Source organism: Lutra lutra, chromosome 10 (genome assembly GCF_902655055.1).
Source record: "Lutra lutra chromosome 10, mLutLut1.2, whole genome shotgun sequence".
Classification (NCBI taxonomy): Eukaryota; Metazoa; Chordata; class Mammalia; order Carnivora; family Mustelidae; genus Lutra; species Lutra lutra.
The window spans coordinates 106,509,486-106,523,194 of record NC_062287.1 but is presented as its reverse complement, the minus strand read 5'-3'; positions in this window follow the sequence as shown (position 1 = coordinate 106,523,194).

The following is a 13,709-nucleotide window of genomic DNA, read 5'->3' as shown; positions in this document are numbered from 1 at the left end:
GGGCTAGGGTGTTTACAGAGGGAGGAGGGGCAAGGTGGGAATCAGGTACAACCCCCACCCCAGAGCAGTCCCCACCCTGTTTCAACTTCCCCTGTCTCCTAACCCAGACTTCCCTTGTCTCCTTACCCACTTTTGTTTCGGGGAACAGATACCTGCCATCATGACTGCCTTGTGCCCTGTCTCTTCTCTTCTCCTTCCTCTTGAGTCTCCACCCTCCTCCAGGCTCCTGGAATTTGCTGGACACCTGACAAAGCCTGGGAAGTGAGCCCAGCAGTCCCCTGGGGAGGTGACATCACCTGGGCCCCTGGGAGGCCTGAGAAAGTCCAATGCCCTATCCCTGCCCTACATCAGTATCCTTCCCTGCTGATTATGGGCTTTTCTCTCCTTGGGGCTTCCCTGGTCTCCTGGGGTGGAGGACTGAGCCTGCTTTGGGGTCAGACCAGCCTGGGTTTAAAATCTCTCTCTCTGAGCTACTGAGAAGGTTTGAGACTTTAGGCAAAGTACTTCAAGAATCAGAGACTCGGTTTTCTTATTTCTAGAGTGAGACTACCCACAGCAATCATTTTCCTCCCAGTCTCATCTTCCAGGCAGGTTGGGAGAATCTCAGGAGCTTAAATGAGATGGGACGTGGGAAGGCACCAGGCCTGGCCTGAGGCAGGAAAGGAATTCCCTCCCAAGGTACAAAAGTTCATCTCCCCACCCCATTCCACCCTTTCCTGCCTCCCCTCCCTGACAAACCTCTGCCCCTTTAGACCAGGATGTCTACACTGCCTCATAAACCACTCCCGGGCAGCAACTCCCCACCCCCACCCCCGCCCGCCTCCTCTCACACCCCTGGGTACAGGACCACTGTCTGCTCCTCTCTCCCAGACCCGGTACCCCTCCCTCCTGCTTCCTGGACCCTTCTTCCTCCAGCTCCTCCCAGGACAGCCCCCCACCCCACCCCGCAAACATTGTGCTTTGCCCTCCCCTTGCCCCACAGCCCTTAACTGCTCCCCACTAGTCTTTCATTCGTTTACCCAGTGGAGGCATGGAGGCTGCTTATCTTCTGGGGAACAGGCCAGGGAGATGACACCACAGCACAGCTGGGACAAGGCCGACTTTATATCTATATCCTATATCGTGCCATCCCCCAGCAGAGGGGAGTCCCAGGATTTCCCAAAAAGAATCTGAATGTGCCCCACCCTCCCCTTCCCACCCCCTGGGGAACTGAGCCTCCTCCTCCAGGGCCTCCTCCCTTCAGGGTCCCTCCCTTCCCTCATCCTTTCCCTCCTGAAGCTCCTTCAGATGCTTCCTGCAGTTTGCCAATGGACACGCCTCCGTCCTTATCTTTCTGGACCTCCTTGCCGGATCTGACCTGTTCCTCACTCTTTCCTCCAAACACCGCTCTTTCCTTGGACTTTGTGATACCCCGCAGGCCCCTGTTTCTAAAATGCACATCTGATCAGGCCAGTGATGCATTCTGAGGTCCCAGCCTCTGTTAGGATTTCGGGGTGGGGGTGGGGGGGCGCTGTGTGCTTGGCCCCTGCACACCTGCCCGGGGGTCCCCCTCTCCTTGCCAAGACTCTGGCCTGGCTGTTCCCTTCATCAGAAACCCTCTTTGGTCCTCACCCCTAGGGTTCTAGCCTGGATACCAGAACCCTTTTCTCACTCTCACTGACATAGCCTGGGCCCGCTTTCTTGGGGGTCTCCCCATGCCTGTTCTACTTCTCACAGCACCGAGGCCCCTCGCTGTCACCAGCTCCCCCATAAGACCGTGGGCTTCCTGTAACTGGGGGCTTTGCCTCCCTCTTCCACCACCGTCATGGTTGCCAACACCATTCAAGGAATAAACTTCAACTCACTCTCTGAGATACAGATTTCCCTGGGTGTCCTGTGTTTTTTGTTTTCTCCTCTCCCTCTGGGTGTCCCGTATTTTTGTACACTAAATTTGGCAACCCTAACTGCCGTACCCCTGGGGCCCAGCTCAGCGTCTGACGTGGCTTTAGTGCTCGGCAAATGTTAGCTGAAGGAATCATGGTGGCAGTGATGGTGGGGGCACGGGTGTTGTGGGGCACAGGCCCAGCTCAGCGTCTGACGTGGCTTTAGTGCTCGGCAAATGTTAGCTGAAGGAATCATGGTGGCAGTGATGGTGGGGGCACGGGTGTTGTGGGGCACAAAGGAAAGGCAGGAGGCTCCCTAGAGATGACACCTGAGTCCTGGCAGATGGCGCCAGGAGGTCATGGCCTCAACCAGCCCCTCCCAGAGGTGCCTCCTATAATGAGCTTGAATAGTGCCCCAGAAGATATGGTTTTTTTTTAATAAAGATTTTATTTATTAGAGAGAGAGGACATGAGAAGGGGGAGGGGCAGAGGGAGAAGCAGGCTCCCCACTGAGCAGGGAGTCCAATGCGGGGCTCTATCCCAGGACCCTGGGATCATGACCTGAGCCAAAGGCAGACGCTCAACGACTGAGCCACCCAGGATCCCAAATGGCAGGTACCTTATATGAGAAAAGAGAGAGATGGCTCAGTTGGTTAGGCAGCTGCCTTGGGCTCAGGTCATGGTCCCGGCGTCCTGGGATCGAGTCCCACATCGGGCTCCTTGCTTGGCGGGGAGCCTGCTTCTCCCTCTGCCTCTGCCTGCCACTCTGTCTGCCTGTGCTCACTCTCGCTTCTCTCTCTATGACAAATAAATAAATAAAATCTTTAAAAAAAGAGAGAGAGAGAGAGAGATTGAGGTTTGAGACACACACAGGGAAGGTGGCCTTATGAGGACAGACAGGCAGAGACTGTAGGGATGCAGCTAGCAGCCGAGGAACGAGAGGATTTCCAGGAGCCTTCATGGGACGGATGCTCCCTGAGAGGGTCTAAAAGGAATCAACCCTCCCAACACCTTGTCTTTGGACTTCTGGCCTCCAGAGCTGTGAGAAGTTGACTTGGTATTGTTCTAAGCCACCCAGTGTGGGGTACTTGGCTAGGACGGTCCTGGGAAACTAATATGCTCTTTGGGCTCCATCTTTCCTAAGCTCCCTCTGTCAGACTTTTCATGACTCTTGCCCCCAGAATCCTCTACGGGACCAGAGCTCTTGTCCTGCCCATGGCAGCCCGCTAGCAAAATGGCCCCAGTGACCCTTACCTCCTGGCCTTTGTGCCCTTACCCAGTTCCCTCCCACATTAACTCGGGCTGACTTCTGTAATAATAAAATACTGTAGAAGTGATGGGTGGGGTTTCCAAGATCTCAAGACCAAACTTCTGCCTTAGGCGCTGGGATTGGTCCCTTGGGGGCAGAGGCTGGGGTGGGGGGGAGGGGGAGGAGAGAGAGGATGGGGTGGGAAGCCAGAAGCACAAGCAACATCATGGAGAAGTCCCTATGGGGGAGAACTGAGGTTTTGCACGAACAGCTGACCCCAACTTGCTAACCAAGTGAGTGAGCACATTGGAAGAGGATCGCCCCACACCAGCCAAGAGTTCAGACGACCGAAGCCCCAGCCAACATCTTGATGGCAAACCCACAGGAGACCCCAAGGCAGAATTGCCCAACTTCACTGCAGAGATTCTGACCCACAGAAGTGGCCATCTTCATGTTCACATGGCATTCTCCCTATATGGCTTTCTGCGTCCAGATGTCCCCTTCTTACAAGGACATCAGTCATATTGAACCAAGACTCACCCTAATGACCACACTTTAATTTGGTTGCCTCTGTAAAGACCCTATCTCCAAATAAGGTCACATTCTGAGGTCCTAGGGATTAGGACTTCCACACATGAATTTTGGGGAAGGACAATTCAGCCTCTAACAATACCCCAGGACCCTGTATTTAGGATCAAGGTCTTTCTACCCCTAATTCACTCTGTTTCCTTCTCTCTGCCTCACCCCCTCCCATTTTGCGCTCAGGACAGACATTACTAATCCCTCTTGGCCCTGTTTCTGCTGAGGCAAAGTGTGGACACAGAGTCCCCTCATCAGCCATCACCAGGCAGCCTGCCCACCAATGCAGACTGGCGGAGGAGGAGACAATGGCCAGTAAACTCATGTTGAATGAATGACTGGATACCTCTACTATAAGAGTTCATAAGCCACTGCTTGTCTGCCTGTTCTGGGTTATCTGTCCCTGCAGGCTCACCATTGGGCCCCACGAGCCTGCTTTCCATCAGGAGCCATAGCTCTCTTTTGTGGTTCTCATCTTAGGAAAGGTGGGTACCTGGGAGCCATGACTTAAGGTCCAGAGTCCATGTCTGCCAAGAAAGAAACTCTGCTCCCCGCTTCCTTTTGTTTGGAGATCAGCCAGAGTACCAACACAATTGGTCTAATCTAGCCATTGGAATCCTTTGCCAGGGAATGGTTTAAGAATGAACCTGCTCGGGGTGCCTGGGTGGCTCAGTGGGTTAAAGCCTCTGCCTTCGGCTCAGGTCGTGATCCCAGGGTCTTGGGATCAAGCCCCACATCCAGCTTCCTGCTCGGTGGGGAGCCTGCTTCCTTCTCTCTCTCTCTACCTGCCTATTTGTGATCTCTGTCAAATAAATAAATAAATAAAAATCTTAAAAAAAAAAAAAATGGACCTGCTCAGGGATCCTTGGAAAAGGTTTTTCTCCCTGATAAAGAAAGAGGCCAAGGAGGAAACCCTGGTCCTGTGACCCTCCCCTCCTACTCTGGAAACTATCCTCCGAGGATGTGATGCCCGGAGCAACTGCAGCTGCCTAGTGATCATGAGGGGAACCTGATGCATCGAAGAGGCAGAGCTGAGGGATGGAAGCCCTGGGGCTTGGTAACCATGAAGCTCTGTTAGTGGTAACCACTGACCTCCACACCACCAGGAAAAGGCTATTCCCCCTTTACAGGAGTAACCGGCAAAGGCATCTTAACTGAAAAGATGTGGACACGGGGATATGAAAACAGGCCTCTGTCATCCGCTGGCTTGAGGTCAGTCCCAGCTCTGGCACTTTCAAGTTGTGTGATCTAAGGCAGGACATCTTCGGAAGCCTCAGGTCCTCACCTATAAAATGAAGATTTCTAGGGGCACCTGGGTGGCTCAGTCAGTTGGGAGTCTGCTTTGGCTCAGGTCATGATCCCAGGGTCTAGGGATGGAGCCCCACATTGGGGGTCCTTGCTTAGTGGGGGGCCTGCTTCTCTCTCTCCCTCTGAAACTTCCCCTGCTGTGCTCTCTTTCTGTCAAATAAATAAAATCTTAAAAAAAAAAGATTTCTAGAATATCTACCTCGTGGGGCTACTGTGGAGGGGCTACTGTGGAGGACTTGAGAAAAACCAGGTAAGGCATTTTGCACACAGTGGTTGATGCCTATAAACATTCATTTGTTTATTTGCCAATTCAACCAATAGTTATCAGACCCTCTACTATGCATTTGTATTAATCTAGGATCTGGGCACGTGGCTCTGAACAAATAATTGGTCATCAAATAAATTGGCTGTTACATGATTATACGAAGTTGGCTCTTGGGGCACCTGGGTGGCTCAGTCGGTGAAGCACAGCCTTCGGCTCAGGTCATGATCCCAAGGTCAGGTGATCGAGCCCCACATTGGGCTCCCTGCTCAGTGGGGAGCCTACTTCTCCCTCTGCCTCTCCCCCTGCTGTGTGCTCCTGCCCTCTCTCTGTCAAATATATAAATAAAATCTTTAAAAAAAAAAAAAAAAAGAGGGACGCCTGAGTGGCTCAGTTGGTTGGGCGGCTGCCTTTGACTCAGGTCATGGTCCCAGCATCCTGGGATCGAGTCCCACATCGGGCTCCTTGTTCAGCGGGAAGCCTGCTTCTCCCTCTGCCTCTGCCTGCCACTCTGTCTGCCTGTGCTCGCCCACTCCGACAAAAAAAAAAAGAAGAAGAAGTTGGATCTTGCTCCTACTGTTTTGTAAGTCTTTGCCTTACCTAAGGAGCTCCCAACACGGCAGTGTGAATCTGGGGAGATTTGGCAGAAGTGATTTCCCGGAACCTCTGGAGTGAGAGGGGCTGGGGCAGTCAGAAGGGCTTCCCTTTGCTCAAATTGAGAATTGGCCAACAAGGAAAAGGAGAGCAGCGTTCCAGGTATGAGGAATGACACATATGAAGACTCCAAAGGAATTGCAGGTTGTTGGGGTACCTGGGTGGCTCAGTGGGTTAAGCCTCTGCCTTTGGCTTGGGTCATGGTCTCGGGGTCTTGGGATCGAGCCCCGCATCCGGCTCTCTGCTCAGCAGGGAGCCTGCTTCCCCGTCTCTCTCTGCCTGCCGTTCTGCCTACTTGTGATCTCTCTGTCTGTCAAATAAATAAATAAAATCTTAAAAAAAAAAAAAGCGTAATTCCAGTGGGATAATGTTGACAGATGTGCTGCTTCAGAGACTATGGTTGCAAGTGACAGAAAACTGAAATCAACAAGGCTCCATCAAGGGAATGTATTGGCTCGTATGACTAAAACTTCAGGGGATCAGTGGCTTCAGGTGAGTTGATCCAGCAGCTCAACGATGCCACTGAGAAATCAGTTTTTCCCCCCACTCTCTTCATGGTGACATCCACAGTGTTGGCTTTCCTTGATGATCAAAGATGGCAGCCAGCATTCCTGGCTCAGCTCCCTGGCCTTCGTTCCATATTTGCAACGTGCTAATTGGGTTGCTAGTACTCTTTCTCAACCAATCATGCTGTCCAGGGCCTTGAGAAAGGCTCACATTGGGGTTCAATGGCACCATACGGATCCTCAGAAGAGAAAGGCAAAGTGCGAATGGATGTCAGCAGGTCAGACTTTCCGTTTTTTAAGGTTTTATTTGTAAGTAATCTCTATTCCCAACGTGGGACTCAAACTTAAAACCCTGAGATCAAGAGTTGCGGGCTCCACCGACTGAGCCAGTCAGGCACCCCAGGAGGTCAGATTTTGAAGGAGATGGGTCATGATCAGAAGCTAGAACTTCAGCCAAGGGTAACAAGAAGTGGAGGACTGACTTGATCAGATTGGATTTGAGAAAGATCACCTTGGCTGCTGAATAAAGAATAGATTAGAAGGGAGCAGGAAAGGAGGCAAGGAGGCCAGCTGGGAGGCTGGCTCAGTGATGGGATGGGGGACAGCCGAGGGGGAGGGGATTGACAGAAATTGGAGACTGATGGACTTGGAAGTGAAGCAGAGAGAGGTGTGCAGGGCAATGTCTCTGTCTCTACTTTGGGTAAGGATGGGAAGGAGAAGTGGGAGGGGGACAGGAATGCAAATGGCTGGTCAAAAGGCTGAGGTCTATATTGGACAAGATGAGCACGAGGTCCCTGAGATAACCGCCGGCAGATATCCAGAAGGCAGTCGGTTGGATATGGCGGTCCAGAGCCTGGGAAGAGGGTCTGAGCTAGAGGTGGAGGCTGGAAAGTCCACAGCCTGGGAGTTAGGGTTGTGGACTGGATCTGAAGCATCAACGGTGAGCATCAGGAGGCAGGCAGGAGGGGAGACTGGGGCGGTGGGGGGGCGGGGGACTCACATCTGGAGTGGGACGGCCCTTCTCTGTCCAGTCCAGACAAGGAGGGAGACCGTGCCTGCCAAAAGTCCTTTGCATTTAGAGAAAACAGCCACTGGTGACCTTGGCAAGAAAATTCTCTGCGGAGTGGCAGAGGGTGAATCCGCACTGCAGTGGGTTGGGGAGTGAGTGGGAGGTGAAGACAAGGATAAAGGGTGTGAACAACTCTTTTAAGACGCCCAGCTTGAGAGAGAGAGAGAGAGAGAGAAGGAGAAGGCAGCAGTAGCTTAGCTGAAAGGGACAGCCAGTGGATGGTGAACATGAGACCGAGGGGTGCATGTGTGTTGGTGTGCTGGTGTGTGTGTGTGGGGTTACCTGCGGGCCCATCAGTGGAGGGGGAGACCCAGGAGCCTGGGAGTGAGTTGGCCTTGAAGAGAGAAGATGCAGGTATATCTGGGAGAGGAAAGAGCTGAAGCTCTGGGTGTTCGGGCAAGCCTTGGAGGGGGCTCCTCCCAGTGGCCTCAATTTTTTCTGGAAGTGGGAGGCGAGGTCGTGTGCTAAGAGCCATGCAGCAGATGGGGCAGTCGGGGAGGAGTGAGAGGGGGCAGGAAGGATGCTGGCTGCCGGGTCAGGAGCCCTGCATGTGCCGGGTTGGAGCCGACTTGCTCGCGGGAGCCAGCGGTCCCAAGGGAGGGGCCGGGCGGAGGGCATGCAAATAGGTGGGCTGGGCCAGCATTTCCAGGGCAGATGGGGCACCTGGGGCACCAGGTGGGGCTCAGCAGATGGTGAGCAGACCTGCTTGGCTGGATCAGAAACAGGCTAGAGGGGCGCCTGGGTGGCTCAGTGGGTTAAAGCCTCTGCTTTCGGCTCAGGTCATGATCCCAGGGTCCTGGGATCGAGCCCCGCATCAGGCTTTCTGCTCGGCAGGGAGCCTGCTTCCTCCTCTCTCTCTCTCTGCCTGCCTCTCTGCCTACTTGTGATCTTGGTCAAAAAACAAACAAACAAACAAACAAAAAACACCTAGAAGGCCCTTGAGTCCTGGGCTGGTAGAGAAGTTCCAACTTTGCCTGGAAGGCAAAGGGGACCCATGGAAGGTTATTGAGCAGGAGTGGGCCATGATACAAGCAGTACTGAAGAATCTGTATCCCGAGGGGTGCCTGGCTACCTCATTTGGAAGAAGATGGGACTCTCGATCTCGGGATTGTGGGTTCCAGCCCTCTAGATTGGGCATAGGGATTACTTTAAAAAAAAAAAAAAAAGAATCCGGGGGCACTGGCTGGCTCAGTTGCTAGAACGTGTGACTCTTGACCTTGGGGGTGTGGGTTTGAGGGGTTAAGAATCCCACTCTTGATTTCGGCTTGGGTCATGATCTTGGGGTTGTGAGATCGGGCCCCGTGTTGGACTCCATTCTGGGCATGGAGCCTACTCAGGATTCTCTCTCTCCCTGTACTCCCCACCCCACTCACTCTAAAATAAATAAATAAATAAATAAACAAATAAATAAATAAAAAAAAATAAATTTAAAATCTTAATAAAATCCGTATCCAGCTATGTGTGCATGATGAATTAGAGAGATCAGACTGAAGGTGGGAATCTGAAGTGGTTGGTGGATGGTTCTGAAGGGTGTCAGGTGTCAGAGGTCACAGAGGAAGAGTTTTTAGCGCTAGAGGTCAGACCCAGGAACCCTGGGGGGCAATGACCTTCAGGCAGTCCACAGAGCATGGGCCCCTTCAGAGAGAGAGGGGGGATTTCCAGTCCTGCTGGTGGGTGCTCCAGAGGACCCTTAATTTCAAGGGAAACCAGCACTGATAGAGATTCTAATTATAGTCCATCCGAGATGATGTGGGACCTCCCAATGATATGGTATCAGCATTATCGTTCTCTGAGAGAGGGACACAATGAGGCTCAGAGAGGCCAAGTGTCTCCCCTCAGGCCACACAGCAAGCAAGAAGCAGAGCCAGGACTCACCCCAGATCTGAGCTCAGTAGCCCACACTGCTCCTGCACTTTCCCTGTTCCCTTTTTTTTTTTTAAAGATTTTATTTATTCATTTGAAACAGAGATTCAGAGACAGAGAGAGAGAGAGAGCATGAGCGGGGTGGGGGCAGGCAGAGGGAGAGGGAGAAGCAGACCGATGTGGAACTTGGTCCCAGGACCTCAGGATCATGACCTGAGCCCAAGGCAGACGCTTCACCATCTGAGCCCCCAGCTGCCCCACTTTCCCTGTTCTTGTCTCCTCTGCCATTTCTCTAAGGGTTCCTGCCCCACCTGAATGTGTTCTGGGAGATTCTGGTGGCCCTGGGCCAAGGAGCCTTGCTGGGGATTGGATCTAAAGCTCAGTAACTCTAAATGGCCCAGTGTGGGGGTGGGGAGACCTAGATCCCATACACTTAGCCCAAGAGAATGGGCCCCTTGGGGCGCCAGGCTCAGTCTCCCTGGGAGGACATTTGTGGCCAGGCTAAGGCAGGACCCCTCGGTCCACGCTGTCACCACCAGAGGGCGCCGGCTGTCATCCAGGTGAGGGCAAGGGGAGGCCCCCTTCCTGGCTTCCGGAGAAACGGAGCTGGCTCCTGCGTCTGGAAGCGCTCCCCACCCCACCCCCCCACCCCCTGACAGGGTCCAGGGAACTCCTGTCACCTTCTGTGTCTTCTTCTGTGTCTCTCGGAATGAAGGTCTTGCTGACCCTTCCTCCCCAGTTCCTGCTTTGCCCAGGGAGTCAGATTTCCTCAGCGTGGGTGTCAGGAAGCCTGGGGTCTCCTTGCTGACCTCCTGTCTCCTGCTCTGCCCTCCCCCAGCACCACTCCAGATGCTTCGAGGGCCTCACCTCCCTCCTCTCGCGGCCAAAGCGCAGAGGCAGTGCCAAGCACCGGATCGTCACCTCTGTCACCTTCTCTCAGCTCTTCACAGCCCTGGATGGGAGTGAGGGCTAGTGTGGGGGACCCTGAGCTGGACCCAGACAGGGGGAGGGCAGCACCCTGGGCCCCAGGGGGCTTGGGGAGCCGGAGGAATGGGATTCCTATCTGGGCAGGATTGAGGGGTGGGCGTCCTGGGGGGAGCTCCCCCCGCTGCTTCCATGCAGGAGGCCGTCCTTTCCATTTCCCCAACTCCATCTCCCCGCCCCAGGCCTCCAGTCCAGGGAGGCACCTCCCCCTAGGTCCCCCCAGCGGCCCAGCCAGGTTTCACCTTAGATTCGGCCAACCTCCCTCCCCCACCCCAGGGCCCGCCCGCCTGCCTTCCTCCTTCCCCGAGCTTAGCCCCTTGGCTGTGGCTACCGAGGGCCTGGCCGGGGTCCCAGGCACCACACCACAGCGGCCAGCCTTGCTGGGCCAGAGCTCGGGACAGTCCCAGTCAGTCTGGCAGGGCTGCGGGTTCAGGATTGGCTGGAGCTGCCCCCGCCTTTGGAAGGAGGGAGACGCGAGGGGAGGCCCGGTAGCTCTCTCAAGGTCACCCTGCTTTTCTCTCCCAGCATCCCTGTTCAACATTTGTCCCTCTTGTCTCACCTTGCCGATAGAGGAGGCAAGATGCCCCACGGGCAGAGGACAGAGGAGCCCAGGGAAGAGGACGCTTGTGGGGGGGGGGGGCTCCTGGCACTCATTCCTTCTGCAAATATTGAGTGCCTACTGTATGCGAGGCGCTGAGGACACAGGGAACACAGTGGACACAATCCCTGCCCACAGCCCAGCAGGGAGACAGACAGGAAATAAACAATCACACAAATAATGTAAACTCATGTCCCTTAGCAGTGCAGCAGAAGCCCCAAGCTGGGATTCGGTCTGGCTTCCCTGGGGATCTCAGGGGTGAGGGGTCTTATCTGGCTTAGGAGAGGAAGGCAGGCCTCAGACAGGGTGGGTGGCTTTTTGGAGGCCCGTGGGGTGCGGTGGGCGTGCACCCCCCCACCCCGCCTGGGGCTGAGCAAAGCCTCAGTTTCCTCCACCGGGAAATGTAGGAAATAAAGGTGCCCGGATCACGGGTTTGCTGCAAGGCGATGGGCTGCGTCCTGGCCTACAGCCCTCAAAAAGAAGGCACTGTCATCCTCCCCGAAGAAGGGTGAGTGGGAGCTCACTAGTGAAGATGGCGGGGAGGTGATTCCCAGAGACCAGCGGCTCTCACAAAGCTCAGAGGTGGCCTCAGGGAGGTGAGGGACCCCAGTTCCAGGACCGTGCTACCGAGCTTTGCTGGCCCCTCCGCCGCCTAAGGCTGGAGGAGAGGAGGGGCTGGTCCCTGGGCTGCCTCTCCGTCTCTTCCCTCCCACACCCCCATGTTCCTGGCCACGTGGCACCTCTGCGCCCTGGGCCTGGGCTGGGGGAAGATGATTCCTGACCTGGATGCTGGGGGGAGCCAGGAAAAAGTGGGTGGGATTTGGGGTTCCACTGAGATCAGGTCTTATGGAGGAACAGCTCCCCCCGCCCCTCGCCCCACAGCCCCCCGGGCGGCAGGGAGGGGGTGCTGTCTCTTTAAGAGCCTTCAGGCTGCTGGGAGCAGATGGCCAGGCCGGCCGGGGCCCCTTGTCCTTTGTGTGGCTTTGTACAAAAGAGGGGGCCAGCTGGGGAGGGGGCAGAGGCAGCAGGTGGGAGGGTGGGGCCTTGCCCCTCCCCCTCTTAACTCCCTGCCATTGCCCCTGGGAGGGGGCTGTTCATTAGGAATAAGCCTCCTCTCTGGACGCCTTGGCCCCCACAGTTGCCCCCAAACTCCTCGGATACCTCTCCCTTGTCCTGTCCCACCTCCTGGGCAGAAGCTTCATTGCACCAGGGCCTGGGGACTACCCCCACCCCCACCAACTCCAAGGAATAAGCCTCCCCTCCTTGCCCCTAACCTCCAGAGCAGAATCTTTCTGGGGCCCTGAGCTCCAGGCTCTAGGGAGAAGTGGGAGCAGAAAGAGATTTTTAAGGGGGGCCAGGGCCGAGGGGAGGGTGGGGGGGGAGGGGGACTTGAGATGGGGGGATGCCAGTGACTGGGAGTACCTGGGGGAGCCCTAGAGGAGGAAGGAGGCCAAAATAAGTATGATGCTGAGGCCTGGGGGTGAGGTCTGGGCCCTGTACCCCAGCTAGTTATTAGCCCAGAAGGAAGGCAAAGGTGGGGGGACGGGGGTCCAACTGAGGCCCTGCCTACCTGGAGGCCCCGGGGTGGGCAAGATGGAAGACTCCATCATATGGAAGAGGGCTGCCACAGGAAGGGCTGCTGGCCAGCCAGGAGGGGGTTGGAGGTGCAGGGCACCAGGAGGTGGCACCTTGCCACTCAGGAGGGGTCAGGCTGGGAGCCTCTTTTCATCTTGGAGCAGACCCCCTGAGGTCAGACCTGCCCTTGGCCCATTTATTCTCCTCCTTTGTCCAGACCTCCTTCCCCACCCTGGGGCTTGGTGCCCAATCCATGATTTAAGAGGAGGAAAAAGACTCCCTAGGTCTGGACCGAGGTGTGGCGGGCTACGTGGCCGCGGGCTGGGTGGCCCCATGTGGCCCGACAGCGCCGCAGCCGGGTGGGGTGGTGCCTGACTTGCCTGGACGCCTCCTAGGAGCCCCCAGGACCAGGCGGCCCCAGCCGGGTCGTGGCCCGACCGCAGGACCCCGGCCGGCTGGCCGCATGCAGCGGTGGGGGCGGGGATCCCTGGCTGGGCCCCGGGTTGCTTCTAAATTTAGGAATCTGATTACAGAGTGGCCGAGAAAGGGAAGGGAGAGGAGGGTGCTAGCGCAGGATCGGCTCGGTCTGGGCACAGCGGGGTGTGCCCGGTGGAGGTGTGTCTAGGAATCTAGGGCTCCGGGTGGGAGGGGCGGCAGGCGGGGGCTTCGGCCTGTGTGAGCTGCAGCACGTGCCCTGGGCGGCAGGGACGGGCACGGGCGCAGCTCGCAGGCTCCGAGCCGCCGCCGGTGTGTGCGCTGGCTCTTTGTGTGCCTGGCAGGGTGGCTGGGTCTGGCTTTGAAAGTCTCTGCCCACCCCCTCCCCCATCTCCGTCTGTGCCGCTCTACCCGCTTCCCGGTCTGTCACTCTGCCCGCGCCGGTCCTGGGGGAGGGGGGATGCTGCTCCCAGCTGGGGTGACAGTGAACCCAGTGGGGAGGAGACCCGGCTCCTCCCACTCCCTGCGGTCCAGACCTTCCCCTACACCTCCCACTCCCCAGTCCTCGGCCCCTTATGCCACTGTTTTGGGGTGCATTCTGCAGCAGTTAAAGGGAACTGAGGTGACCCCTGGGAACCCACAGATGCACCAGAAGCTAGGCTTGGGCCCAGTAGCTCTTGGAGGAATTCATTCCTCGCCTGTCCGGCCTCCCATCCGCTCTGGCCCCCAAGGGCGCAAGAGGGAGGGGGTCCCCCCTTGCGGAAG